The 19,247-nt window shown below is 39.9% G+C and overlaps 1 protein-coding gene and 2 pseudogenes across 1 annotated transcript in view; 1 reads left to right on the top strand and 2 right to left on the bottom strand.

Annotated features, from left to right (window-relative positions):
• The window catches only part of LOC149204475 (uncharacterized), a 110,915-nt gene that overhangs the window by 78,107 nt on the left and 13,561 nt on the right, over positions 1 to 19,247 (top strand). The gene's annotated exons all lie outside the window — the stretch shown is intronic.
• LOC149204477 (MA3 DOMAIN-CONTAINING TRANSLATION REGULATORY FACTOR 4 pseudogene) lies at positions 11,478 to 12,803 on the bottom strand (annotated as a pseudogene).
• LOC149204476 (cyclin-T1-5-like) lies at positions 12,858 to 13,715 on the bottom strand (annotated as a pseudogene).

The following is a 19,247-nucleotide window of genomic DNA, read 5'->3' as shown; positions in this document are numbered from 1 at the left end:
AAAAATTCATCCCTACAAAAAGTGTGAAAATGTCATAAGAGATACTAATCCAATCCAAGTGATGATGATCAAAATGAATCACCTCAGTTGTATTTATACAATCACTAATGAGTTTGATTTGCCTAATTTGGCCTAATTGAGCCCCAAATAATAAAATAATGTGCAATAATAACATCCCTTAGTGACAAGCCCACCAAGATAGCTCAATAACATAAGAATAAGCCTCTCAAGAGGGTAGAATGATCAATAAAGTGAGTCGTTGGGCCTTTGAGGAGGCCTAATGAAGTCCATAGGGTGCTAAGATGTGAGAATTGACTTCAAACATAGTGGACAAGGGGTTGGCCCTTTGTTTTCTAAGCAAATCCTTGTGGTGCTCCAAGTGTGTGTGGGGGTGCAAGGACATCCTCATGGGTTTCCAAGTGGATCGATAATGCTTGTAAACCATCTGTAAGGGATATGATGATGACAGAAACCCTCATCTAGACCTAGAATCATCTGCCAAGTGTATGGTTCAAGTATGGAGCCGATTGGGCATGGTGAACTAGGTGCATCATCCTCATCCAAAAGGTGGAACACGAGCAATCAATGAGTGGTGCTAGGGATCCATGAAGTACTCTCTGGCATCTACCATGGTTGAGGCCCATGGCTCTTAATGCTCACCCTACAAGTGCCAATGTGGCCCTCTAGAGGGCTAGGATCCCGTATAGGGAGACCAAGCCCCAAATGGAGACCCACCTGCAATCTTGCATAAGATCCAATGCGTCCCTTTGCCCTCCAATACAACAAATCATTAGAATAATCAAGTAAAAGAGCTTACAAGTCATGGAACCAATGGGGCACTTCATGGTGGCATGCCCTTCCATAGTGGGCTTTGGCATGTACAAGTGTCTCCAAGCTCAATAAGGGGGTTAATCAAGGACCCTATTAGGTGGTTTCAACCTTTAAATGGGGTGACATGTCCATGGTACATCCCCCAAGTGGTAGGTGGCGAATGATATGGTGATGGAATGGAGTAGGGGTTAGGGGAATCATCTAGACCACATGTCATGGTACGAGGGTAGTTATAATAAGGGAAGCCCACACCTGGGTATACGAGTGTAGGAGGGAGCAAATTGTGGTACATGAGTTACCCCGACCTTTGTTTTTCCACCCTTCTTCATATGCCTTTTTCCTTTGATTGATTTTTTTTCATAATTGCTCAGGGCTCTAGGGGATGAGAGCATGTTGTGTAATATATAGAAATGGATACCCCCTTAAGGTGGGGAAATTCATCACCCACCATGAGTTGGGACAATCATGGGTTCCTTAATGATACAGGGGGCTCACCTAGTGCCCATAGGAACCAGGGTGATGGTCATGGATAAGGGGTAAAGCTCATGCTTAGCTTTTACCCACGTGATAAATTTGTATTTCCCAACCATCCTTTACATTCTGGGGTACATTTCCTGTTGATAGTGGCCAAATTATGCTTTTTTTTTTAGCTGCATCAACCTCCGGGCATCGTTTCAGGCCTGACCTAAGGTGTGGACAAGGGGAGTGAGAGGCTAACCCGATGTGGATTTAGATGGGAAAAGAGATGAATGGGGCTAAAATAAGTGGAAGAGAGTGATATATATGTTGTCGGGGTTCGAGACCACGCAACCAAAATCGGGATTTCCAGTAAAGGAGATCCCTAAAGCTAATGGCCTGTAAAGGAGATCCTGTGTGACTAGGATACAAGGCTAACCACAAAATCAGGTAATGGAGACAAGAGTATAGACCTAGCCCAATCTTTCTGCCGAATCCCCCCCTAATCCATGCTCAAAAGTGCCCATGACAAGTAAGGAAAATTACTCAAGTATACCAATGAAACTCCATACCTTCGGGGTGGGGGGGCCCACCTTCAAATGTACAATCATAACAAGTAGGCGAGGGACCACATGGTTGGCTCAAGTGGCAGAGATAATGGCACATCGAGCTATTTGGTGGCTACAAGGGGTTGCTGGTTGTTTCTTGAGGACCATCTAGGAGAAAAAAAATTCTTATATACACTACCCACAGGTGGTGGGTAACAAGACCACAAGCAGTCTTTCTTTAGCATGCCCAAGTTCCTATAAGTTAGGACGAGTTCATGAAGCAGTTTAACTCATGCGAATAGTTGGAGGCTTAGTGGTTTATCTTCTAGTGCGAGTTAGAGGTCTCAATGGTTATTTGTGGCTAGGATGAGTTACATGAGTCAGTTAGACTCAGTTAACTAGTCAATCACAAGATTGAGTTCCAAAAATAAGCTTGTCAGGTTTAGATGGGTCAAATTTGTTATAAGGAGGACAAAGGCACAAACTTGGATCATTGTTTTGTATGAGCACAAGGTTGCGAGACAAGACAATAGAGAGCATGAGTTTTGTGTGTGAGCTTGTAAGAGCGTGAAGGAGAAGCCTATATGTAGTGTTTGGAAGAGGAAATTCTTACTGGTGTGCGCTAGGAATTAGGAGAAATTCCTAGGAAATAGAAGCCTCCTATGCGCTAGGAAATAAGAGGAATTTTCCAGTGGCAACTCATCGATTTAGGAGCTAAGAACAGGGTTCTTGCAAGCAGGGTTTTGAGCTAAGTACTAGTAGGGCGAACAAGCTTGTTCTCTTACTTTGTCAATAAAATTTCTACAACTAGTAGAGGGTTTTCCCCATTTGGTTCCCTAGAAAATTTTGTGTTTGTTGCTATTGTGTGTCTGTTTTATTTCTATTCTATTCCGCTGCAAATTGGTAGAAAAATTCTGTGTTTTGGTGCAACAATGAGTTTCAAATTTGCTCACTACAGTAGTTGCAGAATTTCAAGGAAATTCTACATTTTATCGAGCAAGGAACAAAATAAGGACCAACATAAGTTGATTAATACATCACAAGTGCAATACATCAAAGAGGAAGACGTCTAATCTGAGGAGTTGCAACCTATAGGAGCTTTTCCAAGAAGAGAAGGACGAGGCCTAGATTAGATAGGGCGTTGGCTGAGTGGATAAGGAGGAGTTATGGGCAGATTTGTTCACATTTTGAAGGGTCTATTCTTTGATACAAGCCGTTGCCATCTTTTGTGCACGTAGGTAGGCCAAATCTATGTCTTAGAGGGCCGAAAGTCCTAGAAGGGAGCGGAAGAAGAGCCGAGATACCTTGTAGAGTTGCACAGGAGTGAAGGACCTATAGTAGAGGATCAACGTAGTAATTGTGGAGATTTAGAGGCCGAGACTGGAGGGCTGGTGCATGTGTTCAAGTGCCCTAAATAGGGGTCGAGGAATCTTAGAGAAACAAGCTAGACCTGACCAAAGAAGCACAAAAGTGTTGAAGAATCTAGGGCATCTAGCTTAGGATGAGATTCTTCTGACAATGATAACTATTTGTGAAGAACTTTTACTTTTCTTATTAGCACAATCTTCTCTTATCATTATTAGTGTGTGTTCTCTTACTTCATCAAATAGTTACCAAAACAAAAGAGACAAGAACACAAGATGTTGGCTCTCAGGCAAGGCAAAACCTCTCTCTCTTAGAGAGGAAAACCCTTCTGCAAATTTCTCTGATTGAAGCTTCAATTGATAAATGCCAAACCCTAGACTCTTGACAAGAAGATCCTCCAAGCACAAGTCAAGCCTTTCCTTTTGATCCGAGATCACTTCCTCTTGCAGCACTTCGTCCTCCTTCTTTGTCCTTCTTCCGACAACTGATAGATTTACTGCAACAACCCTAGTTTGCATGCCCTAGAAGGGACATTCTTCTTTCCTTCCTTCACTTGAGATGTAGGCTTTCTTAATTAGGAAGAGGAGCTCTTTTCTCTGATGTAGTTGCAAATTTGGGACAACAATAGTATGGCCCTAATTCTTCGCACGTGTGAGGGGATACCTTCAAGGACAGCAGCTATGCATGCTCTCTTTCCTTCGCTGAAGTAAGAGGCCTACTTAGCACTCTTTTCTAGCCCAAACAAGCTTCTTCAATTGATTGAAGCTTCTTCCTCATCATGTTTCTTTCAGGAATTTCCATCCACCACATGAATGCTAATTGTACTCACTTACAACCCTTATTCCAGTAGCCCTGCATGATCCCATCTAGATATTAATCAAGAAAAAATCAAAATATAACATTAAATCAAGTAGTACCTTACGGATGGCTTTCCATCATGACATCTTGTTGGCTTGAATCAACATCATGCATTTTCATATTTCCAAGGCCTTTCCAGGTGTTAAGGGTCCTTTGATCTTTTTCTTCCTTTGTTAGAATTCTTGTGCATTCTCCCCGGAGATTCCTTCAGCAAATCTGTCAGATGTTGATTCCTAGTGTCCATGGTGTCCTTTCATCCCAGATCTCTTTATCTCATATGCTTCGTTATAGGTTTTCTAGTCAATCACCTCATATTCTATATGAGGTCATTCCTCATGTGGACTTTTATCAGTGTGTGAACCATGCCTTCATGCATATCTTTAATGAAAGAGATCTACCCTATTCTCGACCATGCTTCCAGAGCAATTCCCCATGCTCATTAATACAAATGATGACATGACTTAACTAAAAAACATAGATGCATACATACCTCATCTTAATTCTTTCCTTGATCATCTCAGCTTCCTTTGTCAGCTTCCTAGATTGAGATTACTTCAATCTTCTTTGCTTTGCTACATCTTTCCTTGCCTAAATATCATCCTTTCTTGAATCTCCATAAGTGGAATTTCTATCGAGCCATCTGCTTTTCCTGAAAGCCATGAACCTTTTATTGAAGATTCCACCAGAGGATCATTATAGTCCTCATTCTGCAAATGCTCCTTTTTGTTGATGATAGTGGCCTTCTAAGATAATTCTTCTTAATCATGATTATTCCTTTATGCATTGATGAGGTTATCCAGTGGCTACATCCTTCCTACATGAATATCTTTATCTGAGCTATCTCTTCATAATGCTCTTATATTCCTAAGGGTGCCATTCTCATAAATCATGCATTCTATCCTACTGTTACATGTGCCTATGATACCCCAAACTTTAAAGAAGACTTACGTGAAGAAGCTGTTCTTAGTCATAGTAGAGATCTGGAGGGTCCTCCTTCTGCTTCTTATCTTCTTCTTTTACTTCTTGGGTAATGTGAGCTTCTTCTCGTTTCCTCTTATTATTGTCCTTCTTAAACTTAGGACAATCCCTCTTGAAGTGTCCATACTCTTGGCAGCCAAAGCATTGGACTTATGACATATCTCTTTTACCCTTTCTCTGTGGACCAAACTTGCCAAATTTCCCTTTTCTCTTGGCCATAGCAGCAAATGCTTGCTCCTTTGATCCCACATCATTTTTGGCTTTGAGTCTAGTCTCCTCAATTTTGCATAGAGATCAAAGTTCATTCAACGGGGTAGCTTCCTTCTTGGCGTATATACTTGATGTGAAGTTGCCCCATTCCTCAGGTAATGCATTGAGCACCACAATCGTCATTTCTTTGTTTGACACAAAGTCTCCCAGTTCTTGCAGCTAGTCTATCATCTCAGAGGCCTTCATGAAGTAGGGAGCTATTCATTCTTCCTTGGATATCTTCATTTTGTATAGTTCATTACGCAACAGTATCACGTCTCTAGCTGTACTAACTGAGAATAGCTCCACCAGCTTATCATAGATTTCTTTGGATGTTTCAAGTTTGGAAACATAAGGAATGAGAGGGTCCTTGATGGATTCTATCAGAATCCTTTGAGCCCTTGTTTCATCCTTATTATACTTTGTTAGGGCTTGAGTTTGTTCCTTAGCAGGAACAATGCTACTCCCTTTGATATAGTCTAGAAGTTCATTTTCTTTTAGAAGTAGATCAGTCCTCTTTTTCCATGCAAGGAAATTAGTAGTCCCAACCAATTTGTTGTTTTCCTTGCAAAAAGACATTTTGATATTTCCAGAAGAGGACATAAAATACTTACTTGAGAGTGTTGGTGATGAAGAGATCTTGCTGCTTCCTTGAAGATTTGATGATTTGACTTCTTAGACCTTGGAGTTCTTCAAGATGCTTCCTTTGAGGGGCCCTATGAGAGATTTGCTTGGTGATGAAAACTTCTCACTTGTGTAGATCTAAAGATCTTCAATGAAGGGGTTGGATCTGAGTACCTTTCTTTGAAGATGATGAGTCTTTGATGTAAACCCTTCTTGGATGAACCTTCTTGTAGATGCCTTTGGATGGAAGGCTTTCTTCTTTCTTTGTTCCCAGGATGGTAGTCCTTCTTGATGGATCTCGGAGAGGATATGGTAATCCTCCTTGTCTTTGATGGATCTGGAACTCTGGCTTGTAGATCTGATGCTTCAACCATTGTGTGCCCTTGCTTCTTAATCTTAATGCTTCATTCTTCTGTGTTCTTGAGATGCCCTTCCTTGATGTGTCTCCTTAGCTCTGTTCCGATGTTGAAGAATCTAGGGCATCTAGCTTAGGATGAGATTCTTCTGACAATGATAACTACTTGTGAAGAACTTTTACTTTTCTTATCAGCACAATCTTCTCTTATTATTATTAGTGTGTGTTCTCTTACTTCATCAAACAGTTACCAAAACAAAAGAAACAAGAACACAAGATGTTGGCTCTCAGCCAGGGCAAAACCTCTCTCCTAGAGAGGAAAACCCTTCTGCAAATTTCTCTTATTGAAGCTTCAATTGACAAATGCCAAACCCTAGACCCTTGACAAGAAGATCCTCCAAGCACAAGTCAAACCTTTCCTTTTGATCCAAGATCACTTCCTCTTGCAGCACTTTGTCCTCCTTCTTTGTCCTTCTTTCGACAACTGATAGCTTTACTGCAACAACCCTAGTTTGCATGCCCTAGAAGGGACATTCTTCTTTCCTTCCTTCGCTTGAGATGTAGGCTTTCTTAATTAGGAAGAGGACCTTATTCTTAACCCAACCGAGCTCTTTTCTCTGATGTAGTTGCAGATCTGGGACAACAATAGTATGGCCCTAATTCTTCGCACGTGTGAGGGGATACCTTCAAGAATAGCAGCTATGCATGCTCTCTTTCCTTCGCTGAAGTAAGAGGCCTACTTAGCACTCTTTGCTAGCCCAAACAAGCTTCTTCGCATGACTGTAATAATAGGTCTGATGTGGCAGCAGAATGAGCCTCTTCTCTTCGCACGTGTGACTGTAATAAGGCCTGAAATTGTCCTTCCAAACTCGGCCTTCTTCCCTTCCTTCTTTGCTGAAGTAGAAACATCGTCTCTTACCTTCTTCGCTGAAGTAGAAACATCTTCTCTTACCTTCTTCGCACCCTTCTCTAGCCTTGTTCCTTGCTAATTTCAGAGATCACTTGTGGCTGTGGAAGTGTGCCCTAATCTGGCACGTGTGACAATCCCTCTTACCCAAAATAGAGATATCCTACTCGGCCTTCCTTTCGCTGTATAGGAGACTTCTTCTCCTCACTTTTTTGCACCTCTTCTTCTTCTTATTTCAGAGCGAATGTGTGTCCTTCTAGTGAGGCTGAGCTGCCCTTCTTATAGTGATTATGTCCCTTCCTTTTGAGCTGACATGACCTTCTTAGAGGGCTGACTTGAGCTTGACATGGAGCCGACTTGCTTGACCGAATTTAATTCTTTACAAGAGGAGGCTTGACTTGCTTGGAGGATTTTGTCTTCACTCAATTTTATGACACTTTCACTTGACATAGACATATTTACATAGTGTAACTTGCCCTCAAGGGATCTTCAATAGTTACATTGACTCTTTGACTTTCCTAGAAGCACTTCAACATGTGCTTGACCTATCAAATGGACAAGAAATTCTTTCTTGATAATGACAACAATAATAATTCTTTTCTTTTACAAGTACAAGTATCAAAATTACATTTATGAGGCCGAACCTAGTTACACTTCAACAAAAAGAAGTTAGCTAAAGAGGTATTTTTTATTTACCCTTTCGAGTTGAGATTGCTAGGTTGGTGTAAATTTGGTGGCAAGAAGCTCTACAATATAGGAGTGTTGTTAGAAGTTGCCTTATTGAGCCCTAAGCTCAGCCTATTGTGAAGGGCTACAAGGTTGTTAGTGGCAGGTGTTGGAGAGCTCTCTAGGGAAGCAGGGTGGCATACGAAGGATTGAGAGCAAATCATTGTTTAGAGGGAGCCTCTAACTTTGTCTCTTGGAAAGGGAGGATCACGATAGTATTGGAGGATAATGGGGTGGGAGAGTTTATCAAAAACACAATTCCACCACCACAAGATCCCCAACAGTTGGCCCAACATAATAAGAATGATATCAAGGCCAAGAGGATTATTATAGAAGGGTTCAAAGATCATATAGTTCCTCATATCCATGAGAAGAAGACAACATATGAGATGTTTCAAGCCATCTTACAATTATATTAGAGTACCAATGATACCAGGAAGCTTGCTCTTAAGGAGAAGCTAAGGAGTATCCGGATGAGCAAGGATGAGCCCATTGTCACATATTTGTCAAAGTTCACTCAGGTACGAGATGAGCTAGGTGGTGTGGGTGTGACTGTACCAGAGCATGACCTTGTGAGTTTTGCTCTTCTAGGACTTCACAAGTCTTGGTATGGGTTCTAGGATGTTGTTAGTGGTAGAGAAATTTTTTTCCCTATTGGGAAAGGTTATGGACTGATTGTGTTCAGGAAGAGATCTGGAGAGGGACCAGAGATGGTAGATTGATGAAGACAGAGGACGAGGAGAACTTTGCCTTGGCAAGTAAGAGCAGCAAGGCCAAGGGCAAGGAGGGCCAAGGAGTGGCCGAGTCTAGTTAGAAGAGCAAGAAGAAGGATCTAAGTAAGATCAAGTGCTTCCATTGCCATGAGTTTGGACACTATGCCACTAAGTGCCCTAAGCGGAAGAAGGTGTCCAGTAAGGATTATGTAGCCTACATCAATGGAGGTAGATGCATTTTCGGCCCAGTTCGAGAAAGATTTCTCATTGATAGCTTGCATGGCAAGCTCAACGGACAACAGTGTATGATATATTGATTCAGGTGCATCCTTCCAAATGACTGGGAACAAGAAGAGTTTTAGCCACCTGAAGGAGAAGGACATGCAATTTCAAATTGAGCTAGGAGATGATGGCATGTATGCAACTAGAGGAATTGGCAATGTCAGTTTTCAGAGGGAGTTAGGTAATCCTCATCTCAGAGATGTCCTCTATGTCCTAGGATTAAAGTAGAATCTTGTTTTGGTAGCTACCCTTTAGGACTAGGGTTATGATGTCATCTTCAACAGAGGTAAGGCTTACCTCCAACACTTAGCTTTCAGATATAAGAAGCAAATAGGTTAAGAAAGAAGAATCTCTATAGGTTCCAGGTAGAGACAGGTGCAACCTTGAGCAACAAGGTAGGGAGAGCTCAGAGCAAAGAACTGATAGTTGAGTGAGAGCAGGACAAAGATCTCAAGATCAAGCCTTAGCTGGTATTTCAATTTGAGTCTAAGCTAGTTGGCAGTTGGGTTGACCAGTAGGATGATGAACAACTTAGCCCAGGGCGAGTGGAGGCATCCACTTAGTCAGAGACTGCTAGTATAGGGGGAGTTCGAGCTAAGTGGGCAGAGAATTTGTTTAAGGGAGATCAGGAGAGAGTTGGATCTTCCAATATCACCTTTAGCTAGAAGAAGCACCCACAGAGGTACATGGCACTTATGATTGAAGTAATAGACTCACAGAGCATGGTGGGAAAGAACAAGTCTTCAGATCAGGCTCCGCAGAAGAAAGTAGGGAAGTCTTCTAGTTCAGAGGGAGTCGTTGCAACAATGGAGATCATGGTAGTATTGAGATAGATCCAGGTGGACGAGGTTCTTCCAGAAGCACCTTCCTCGCTAAGAGGGAGTGTTGAAAATAGTAGCGAGCAAGGTCTTCTTTGACTTATGCCTTAGTCAAAGAGACCACAAATAGTCTTTCTTTAACATGCACAAGTTCCTATAAGTTAGGACGAGTTCCTATAAGTTAGGATGAGTTCCTAAAAGTTAGGATGAGTTCATGAAGCAGTTTAACTCATGCGAATAGTTGGAGGCTCAGTTGTTTGTCTCCTAGTGCGAGTTAGAAGTCTCAATGGTTATTTGTGGCTAGGATGAGTTACATGAGTTACTTAGGCTCAGTTAACTAGTCAATCACAATACCGAGTTCCAAAATAAGCTTGCCAGATTTAGATGTGTCAAATTTCTTATGAGGATGAAGGCACAAAGTTGGATCATTGTTTTGTGTGAGCATAAGGTTGTGAGACAAGATAATAGAGAGCATGAGTTTTATGTGTGAGCTAGCAGAGCTAGGAAGAGCATGAAGGAGAAGCCTATACGCAGTGTTTGGCGGAGGAAATTCTTGCTGGTGTGCGCTAGGAATTAGGAGAAATTCCTAGGAAATAGGAGCCTCTTCTGTGCTAGGAAATAGGAGGAAGTTTCCAGGGCCAGCACAAGGATTTAGGAGCCAAGGACAGGGTTCTTGCAAGTAGGGTTTCGAGTTAAGTACCAGCAGGGAGAACGGGCTTGTTCTATAGAGAAATAATTTGCCTTGTAATAATTCTATTTGCTCAAACTTTGTCATTAAAATTTCTACAACTAGCAGAGGGTTTTCCTAGTAGGGTTCCCTAGAATTTTTTTTGTTTTTTGCTATCGTGTGATTGTGTTATATTTTTTTTCTATTCCGCTGCAAATTGGTAGATAAATTCTGTGTCTTGCTGCAACAATTAGTTTTAGATTTGTTCACTACAGCAGTTGCAGAATTTCAAAGAAATTCTACACAATGTGAGAAACTGAAATGATCTCTCCAACTTACTGGCTAGGGTTGAATCTTTCAAAACTGAAACCTGAATTCCCTTAGGGTTTCGTCCAAGAGTTTGAAGCCAACAAATTTCCAAAGAACAATAATATAATCAAGCATGCCCAAAGAGTGAGCTCCAGTCTCTCTTTTATTTTCAGAATACCATGGTCATCAGAATGCCATGGGTTTCTCTTTTATAACCTTAATTTAATTATTCAATGTCACTTTTACATGTTGCTTTTTCACCCAAATGGTATTTAAACAATTAAATTAATCGATCGCCTTTTTACCGACTATAGCCTACAGGTATCAAATGGGCTACTGAGTCGTTCTCCAAAAGTGATGATTTGGAAAGGTCTACATTACAGTCCTCCCTTCCTGAGATTGCTTGCGCTCAAGCAATCTAGAACCTTTATATCAATACCAAGATCCCAAATATGCCTATAAAATGCTCCAATGCATATCTGCTATACCATTGTAACACAACGGAACCCAGCATCACTGTCACACTCTGCCATACCACGAAACAATCCGCTATAATATAAACCGTCCCTCATAAAAATCCCTGGATCCCAAGGTCACATTGGGAAGCCAATGTTCCTGTTACTTGAAGACTTCAACCCAATTTCTGTTTCATTTGTTTGCATCCTAACATTGTATCAACCCTGCAGAAGTAAACTGGGAGTTCTACAAGTTATGAATTCACATTTTGAAGGAGAAAGCAACTCCTTTCAAGGTGATGTATAAAATCCCTTCTGCCAGCCATTTGTTTTTTCCTACTGAACATAACTTGCAAACTTGCTCGTAGCATTGGGAATATCCAACACTAGGTCATCAAAGCTATCAGCAAGTGTTGTGAAACCCTTCACCATTTGATTTATGGTAATCAAACCTTCACTTGAACATTCCTGTAGCAAATTCAACAGCCTATCATTTTTCTTCTCCTTTGCCATAACCAAAGCTTTCTTCACAACCTCTTGGTTAAAGAATGGCATATTAAGATCCCGAATACATTGACATGCTTCTCCAATACCTCCTGTCTCAAATTCCTCTAACAGCTTGTTGATTTTGTCTTTTGCATCTTCAACCAGAAACACTTCCATGTAGGGAGTAGACAGTAAGGAAGAAGCCATTTCTTTCTCCCTATACTTTCTGTCCATAGCTAATGCTATAAGCTTCTTAACAAAAATTGCATTGAAATCAGGAGCAACAAGATCTTCCAAACTCCTCACAAATTCAAAGATATCATTACAAAGAAAGTATTCTTGAATAACAGTTATTGCCCTTTCCTTGAAGAGCCTCGCATTATCTTGTTCCACCAATCCATCCAGTTGACTGTGGATAGGCCTGACAGATGCTGGAATAAGCCAACCATCTGTTGCTGTCTTGAGAAATAAAGACTCAAACATGTCTTTTGCATTAATTATGTCAAGTGACAGATCATCTACAGTGTCAGCAAGCCTGCCAAACCCCTTTGACATCTGACAAGATGTTATAAATAATAAGACACTCCTCAACAACTTCTTTCAATAGAGCCAAAATAAGTGGCTTTGCACTTCTTTGTTCCATAGCTAAAATTAAAGCCCTCTTTACAACTTCATGATGAAAGAAACGAACATTCAGATCTTTCATGTCAAGCTTCTGCCTTGTCCCCACTTTCAACATACTCATTTAGTAGGTCGCTTATCTTCTTTTCTACTTCCTCTACTGTGACGTGGGTGCTGCCACCCCATCGATTTTCAATAATTCCTGCATGAAGAGGAGCTGATAAATAGCTTTTTTTGGCCTTCTAAATTACTTCAACTCCCTTCAATCCTCAGGTAGAGATTTCAATGTTTTGGTCAGAAAGTTTGGAGGAAGTATGTCATCAGCTACTGCACGAGCAACAAATAATGCTAAAACATCTACTGCATCAGGGATATCCAAGGCCAAATCATCTGCTGAGTTGATCAATTTGCTAAAAGCTTTGGTAGCCTACTCAGGTTCAATCTCATCAGCATACAGAGAGGACAAGAGCACTGTAGCCATCTCCTTTTCTCAGTCTCTGCTGTTTGAAACTGGATTCAAAAACTGCTGCGAATCCTCAATATCAGCACCTCCATGTAAACTACATGCTGTAACTTGAGAACTCAGAATAGCGACTTGTAGGAGCTGCTTTAGCATATGCTTGTGAAATGCCCAAATTTTGATTTATCCAACCAGATTTCCACACAAGGCAAGGGAAGGCCCATTTTGCTCGTATAACTCCAACATTTGATTAGTGGAGTCACTTCAAATGCCTGCCACCATACCACCTCCCCATCATTGGGAAGCTTGACCTTGAGAAACTTGGCTGCAAGGAAAGTGGCCCCAGCAGCAATATGGTGAGGTTTGTATTGCAAGCAGGGAGATGCGCGCAGCCCATCATTCACAAAATTCCATACCACTTGAGCTAGTGCATTTTGAGCAACCTTAAATTTCTTAATAGCTTCAACAAAGGGTTTATAAAGATGCTGAACATTCGTATCAAATCCCAAAGTCGACAGCATAACTCTTTCCACAAGCACGATTAAATCTCTCCGCTGTTCATAAACCTCCGTTTGCTTGATAGTTGGTATAATTTCAGGATTCTTCTTATTATGAATTTCAAACGACTAAAATACCATATTTTTAAATGTTGGAGGTCCTTCCTCAACCTTTCCAGCAATGAGCATGCAGGCAGTTGCAGTTATGCATCTATCATTCTTTATGTGAGATTGATGAAAGAAGCGGTGACAAAGGACAATAGCTGTTGCTATGGTTACTTGAGGCACTTTAATTTTCATGCTGAAATCTTGCAAGTAGGTGCAGTATGATTTCCATAGATATGTTTTCTTCCTCAAATTGATACCATCCTTTCTTGAAGGAGAATTTTCCTCAATTTCTTGTCTGGTAAAATACCAATTGCAGATGGAATTATCTGGCTCCTCCAATGTCCCACATGCTGCAGGAGGTGCTCCACTTATTCCTATTTGAAGATGAGTTGGAATCAACATTCCTGCATCAGCATTTGGAACTTCATTGCACAATCAAGGTTACTTGGGAGCGGAAGCAGGGAGCGACATTTTCAAAAGCTCCTGGTTTGGGAGTGAATCGGGAGCGAATTTTTATATAATATATATTTTTATATATTTTGATGCATATATGTCAACAAAAGCATGTAGAATGATGAATTAGATATAAAAAGCATAAAAACATGGATTGAACCATATAACATCAATCATCTAGAAGTTATAATCCTCATCAACCACGTCCACAAGTTAGTAACATACAACATATCGAGTCTCATGATTCATCAATCTTAAAGTTTCAAGCTTTCAAAATTCGATATATAACATTTATCATCATTGATCACTAAAGTTGTAACTTGTACTTGTAACCATTACCATTACCAAGTAACCAAACAATAACAAAGAATATCTAACATGAAATGAAATGTTTCAACTTTCAACTTTCACGAAGCATCATATTCATAATTCATTACCAATGAGTTATAATTGCCAACTTCAAACTTCAAACTTAAATTGTCATATATTGTTTACAAAAAATATCATAATAAATATGAAAGAGTCAACAATTATAAAAACTACTAGAAACTAGAAAATACAAGTAAATCTATTATCTATTGTTAATGCTTGGGTCTCTTGCCGCCACGAGAAATGTCTAATTTATGAGAAAGCATGTAGAATGATGAATTAGTTATAAAAAGCATAAAAACATGGATTAAACCATATAACATCAATCATCTAGTAGCTACAATCTTCATCAACCACAGGTCCACAAGTTACAAGTTTTGATTTATATAGCATGTAAGGGTGCACATAACCAAAATAACATAGAGTGCAATCCATCTCTGAATCAAAAATACATCAACAAACAGGCCCTAGATGGCCTCTATCATCCAAAATTCAAGCTACAACAAATACCTACACATCGTCAAAATCATTGCCTATCTTGGGATCTTTGTCATTAATATCACCCTCTAAGCATTAACATAAGATAGAAAAAACGTAGCATGTCAAGTCAAGATTTTGTTTGAGTGATGGGTACATTTTTAGTAGGGTCATGATAGAGTAGTTCGACAACCAATGTCACTAACATCAAGGTAGCTAGAGGGATTGGTGCTATTGACGAGTTCCATACCCTAGTACATGACAAAATCCAATGGAAACATTGCAATCCCCCCAATCCCCTCAAATACAGAGTCTTCTAGATCTAGGAACTGGATAGGTTGATCCCAGATGGGTTGGGAGGAAACGGTTGGTTTGGTAGCGGGAGCGGAAGCAACTGTAGACCAAAAACACCTTCACACGAGATATTCAGGTAAGTACTTGCAAATGAATTGTTCAATTCTTGTGATAATTCACTGTCTGGCTAAATATGGAATCTGGGCATAACTTTCATTAAATTATGTTATTTTGTCAAATTTAGGGCTTTAGAGAAAAAGAGAGGCTTACTCAACTTTGGGGGCTCTTTATAATGGTCTTGACTCACATTCTTTTGATTCTTCTTGATTATGGCCTTTTCAATGGGTCTAGGGAACGAGAAAGGTTCAATATCTTCTACATGATCAGGCATTTGTGGTTCCTTGTATAAGACAAATGTGTTGAAGAATGTAACTAGTGTTGGTCTTCATAATTATATTTGAAATGTTTTTATCAAAAGAAAGAAAAATAATTTTTATTATTAAATAAATTGACTTATTAAAGCGTGGGTTTCATGCTTGGGTCAATTGTTTTTAGGTCAAAGCCTCCATTGAATGCTTCTAGGGTTTATGTCAAGTGTCCTTCTCCATGTCATATTGTAAAGAACCCTTCTTGGGATTTATTTATCAAAGAAGAAATTTATTTTATTGTAAAATAGGTCAATTAGGCCTCCTCCACCAAGTTGGCTTCAAACTGGACAAGTGGGCCTAAACTGGGCAGTAAAATCACTATATAAAGGCAACATCTCAACCTCATTTGTCACTCACTCACAACAAGTTCGATCTGCAACTTTTGGGGCCAAAAAAGTGCGAATTTCAAGGAGGAGGAAGAAGAAGAATACCGAAGGAGAAGGTCTCTCACAAGCATAAGAAGTCAAAATTCTCTCTCTTTTTCCCACACGTTTGAAGCTGCTGGAAGGGCCAAAATTCTGCAGTTGTTAGGAAGGCCGAAATTCTGAAGCTGCTGGTGAAGCTAGGGCCGAAATTTCTGAATCGATGCTGGGTTGAAGCTACTGGACAAGAAGAGACCATTGAAGTGAACTAAAACATATTAGAAGGCTGACTTGGTGGAGGAGGAAGGTCTGTTGGTATAGCGTCTTGGTCCATCTCATTTGAATTACTAAAGGAAGAGTTCTTGACTGGGTTTTCCTCTATATAAGGGTTTTTCCCTAACTGTGTACCTACATCTGGTGTTCTTGATCTTTGTGTTTTAGTTTTGGTAATTGCTTGATGAACTAAGATAAAAGAACATAAGAAATATTATAATAATAATCACAACTAATTATCAACAAGAGAAAATCTTTCTGCCTTTCTGATTTTCTAACAAAATGGTGTTCCATCACAAGTGGGTATGGTGGCATATGATAAGTCCATTTGCAATTACCCTCCAATTGAGGCACACCACTTCCTTGACAATAACATACCCCAGGCATCATACACATTAATGACTACAATGTCCATCAACATAGATATGTCCTTATTAGCTGCGAAAGACACCTTTACATCTTTGATGAGGCCATAAACAAGAATAGATTTGGAATAAAAACCACATACATTTTTGTAAGGCCTAGTGATATCCATTTCTGATTTATGCATGAATCTCAAAGGCATTACATTTGTAGAGGCACATTTTTGTAAGGCCTAGTGATATCCATTTCTGATTTATGCATGAATCTCAAAGGCATTACATTTGTAGAGGCACCAGAATCAAGCATACAATTATGTAAAATGAAGTTGTTGATCACTAAGGACAACAAAAATGGTTCATGTCCTCCATTTTTCTTGTCAAAATACATGTTTTGCAAGATGACTGGAGGATCCTTAGACTCTTCTTTGAAGTTGAAAGCCTTCCTAATTTGCCTCCTTTGAGATGGAAGCTTTGCCACTTCCAAAAGAGGGACTTATGCATTCACCTTAGCCAAAACATTACTCATATCAACATCCAAAGCCACATCAGAGTTTTAGGGTTTCATCATTACGATCTAGATTATGTAATGATTGATCGTAATCCTGGGTCATTTCCTTCATCCTGCAATGGTGAAAGCTTCTTCTCCCATTGCTTCTTGCATTTCCACATTTCTATAGAGTTGAAGATGGGTGAATGTAAAGTGTATGAATGATAAATTAGGTCTTTATTGTGCATTTTCTTGCTCGTGACCCTGAATTTTCCATTGAAGAGGACACAAATTGGTTTGAGCATATAGAGGATTATTTTGCACAAATATATATCAACCTTCCCACTATAGTAGCCTAGCCTATCTATTGTGAAATTTCCACGATTGTAATAACTAGATATTATTCTCCTAACTTATGCAGTTTATTTGTCTTTTGTAAATTAATTTACGACAAATAACGAACAACTCACTATGCAATCTTCACAAATACAAAAACATCATGGAAAATAAAATGTAGGAACTAATAAAATAATGCACGCATACTCAATAAATTTGACAGTTATTTTTGGACAAATTGTCCTTGGAAAAATCCTGAAGGGAAAACTAGTGCAACAAATGAGGGTTTTATTATTATTCTTCAACAAAATGTAGAATACAACTGCTTGCCTATTCACAGGCAAAGGTTCTGGTAAATTTATCTCCACTGGCAAAATAATTGGGAAATCCCTTTTCCCTCTAGCAAATCAACTTGACCTTCTCCCAGTAACTCGCATTCTTGCGTGCAACTCACAGTGGCTCACTGGACTACGCAACATTGCTACTGGAAAACTCGTTCTGCCTCCATAAACCCTTGCTGGCAATCTCACTGCTTGTTGCTGCTCACTGAGATAACTTGCACTTCCTATGGATCACCTCCTGGAATTGGATATTGAGTTGCTTCCTTTGAAAAACACTGGATGACTGGCTAACTTGCATTGCCTGCTTCGGTCTCTTCTGCTATAAATCTCAGCCTCCCTTCCTGTCATGGGAATGCTTGTAACCCCCTAAAGAATTTCTCTGGAAATTCTCACTGCTGAAAACCCCGCTGTTGGTTTCTCTTTGGCTGGAACTATGCCTTGCTCTTTGTAATTGGCCAATTCACACTGCCTCCCTTTGAAATCTCATGTCTCAACTACATCTCGAAAATCCCAATCGATTTGCTCTTATAATCTCTTGTTGGACTCTCAACGACCATGATCACATCTTAATCGATGGCTATATCATATTGACTCTGTGAAATGAATTTTTCGGAAGTCTCTAGAGCAAATTTATTTTTCCTCAATTAATCTAATTTAATTAACTAGTTTTCCTAAGTTAGACATAGGGAAATTTTAAAATTGGTCAATTAATCTAATTGAGGTGTATGTCACAGGTTCGTCGAACTTTAACCTTGAGGTTCGAATTTTGGCGAACCTTAAAAAAAATTTGAGGTTCGGCGAACCTCATCGAACCTCATAGCCATTGACCAAGTCCATGATCAAAACTCCATAGCTTCATGTCACAACTCAAGCTTGTAATTTATCCTTGTAGTTTCCATGTCTGTGATAGCATTTTTTATGTTTACTGATGTTGATTTCTTACTATTTTATCCTATAATTCATTATATATATATAGACGGACCTAATGGCGAACCTCATAAAAAAATTCGAACTCAAACTGAACCTAATCATTGTTGAACTCGAACCCAAACCATGTGACATTGTTTCTAAAGCGTTTCTTATGAAATCTTTTCTGGGTATTGAAGTAAATGTGTTCCTTAGCCTCATAGACTCCATAGAGACTAGAACACTTGTTCGATGATACCAAAAACTAACACTCTCTCATAGCGTGGATGGAACTAGGAATTCTTCTTTGAGAAGTGCTTAGAAAAGTCTGCAAAATTAATACAAGCCTCCTCTCACCAAACCCACAAAAACCCAGGAAGGGTTTGGGATGAGTCCACTGACCCTCGGTGACCCCCAACAAGTGCAAATTGCCCAATCTGGCTAGAAAGCATCCTACAATTTCGATATTACTGAATTATGCCCTAAATCTACCATGAAAAATTTCACCTAGCTCTGGTTAATTCTCTATTGAGAAATACCTCCTATCTCCAACCCTTATCTCTCCACAAATTATTCTCCCTTCTTCCCTTGCGTAGGCTAAGCCAAAAACCCCTGCGCAATATTCAGAGTAAGAGAGATGGCTCCTCGAAATCCCTGCTGCATAGCCCAACAAATTCGCTGCAAAATCTTCGACAATGTGTGGGAAAACTTTTGCAAACCCTCCAGAACTCTAGCAATCTATCGTTGATCTCAATTGGGGTGCCTCGAACAACTTCTGCGCCCAAGAAAAATACATACCAACTGGAAATGGTCTGCAATGTAGCTCCTTTAGAAGTCTTGAGATAG

The sequence above is a fragment of the Pinus tabuliformis genome, chromosome 1_2 (assembly GCF_031772625.1).
Source record: "Pinus tabuliformis cultivar Carrire ecotype Pingquan chromosome 1_2, CPIR1, whole genome shotgun sequence".
In the NCBI taxonomy this organism is placed as follows: Eukaryota; Viridiplantae; Streptophyta; class Pinopsida; order Pinales; family Pinaceae; genus Pinus; species Pinus tabuliformis.
The sequence above is the reverse complement of the archived record's forward strand: the minus strand, read 5'-3'. Positions and strand labels throughout refer to the sequence as shown.